Raw genomic sequence first — 1,145 nt, forward strand, 5'->3', positions numbered from 1 at the left:
ACACCCAATTTTGTCCCGTCTCTCTGCCAAAATACCTATTTTAAGCTTCTAATATTTTGAAAAAAATAAAAAAATATATATTATGTTTACTATAATTATTAGCCTCTTATCAATACCGCCATTGTATAATTCTATCAATTATTATTATTTATCGTATTTTTTATTATTATTATTATTCACAATTTTTTATCATTTCAGTATTTTACCAGCTTACGCACACACATCGCATTTTATCTTTGCATAATTAAATAATAGTATTTATCTTACTGTGGATTTTTGGAATATTATTGCACGGCTATTACGCCATTTTTTATCTGAACATTAATGTTTGCATATTTTATGTCGATCAATATTTTAACACAAGTTATTTAAATAGGTCTCTTATTCAAATTTAGAAACCAAATTATTTCTTGCACTCGGTCCGTATTTTGACTTACCGGGCTCCAAATCAAATCCCGATTGACTCCTAATATTTTTTTGGACTAGTCCATATCTCTTATCTCAATTTTTAGAATAATTCGTGTTTTAATTTATTAGGCTATTGTTTTAATACCCAGTCTAAAATTGACCCGGTCCACTCGTGGACCGGGTCCGATCCATTTTGTCATTCGAATAAGGGAACCCTTTTAGGGTTCCCCTTCATTTTCCCCACTTTCTTCCGCCGCTCCCTTCTCACCTCCTCTCCTTTCCCTCTCTCCTTCTCCGCCTCTCCACCTCCCCATCGCCGCCTCCTCATCCAGCCAAACACTCCATCGCCCCACTCCTCTTCCTCCCCTTTACCCCTAAACCCTAGCTGCCACCCCATCCTCTTTTGTTCCCACGTTACCCCCACTACTTTTCCGACATCATCACACCCATATCCATCATCTCCACTCACGCCCGACATCTCCACTCCTCACTGCCATTCCACTTCATCGTGTCGCTCCTCTGCCATCCCTCTGTTCCACTCCATCCTCACCACGTGACCCCAATCCCGCACCCATACCTCTGACACCACGTGACCATCATCTCCACCACACCCATACCCCCACGTGCTCTGACATCACCACGTTACTTCTCCCTCTGTTCCTTTCGCCATTTTTGTCTTGAACCCAAAACCCTATAAAATGGGGTTGATTCATCGATAAAAGGGGGGATTTTTCGGA

Source organism: Lycium barbarum, chromosome 7 (genome assembly GCF_019175385.1).
Source record: "Lycium barbarum isolate Lr01 chromosome 7, ASM1917538v2, whole genome shotgun sequence".
Lineage (NCBI taxonomy): Eukaryota > Viridiplantae > Streptophyta > Magnoliopsida > Solanales > Solanaceae > Lycium > Lycium barbarum.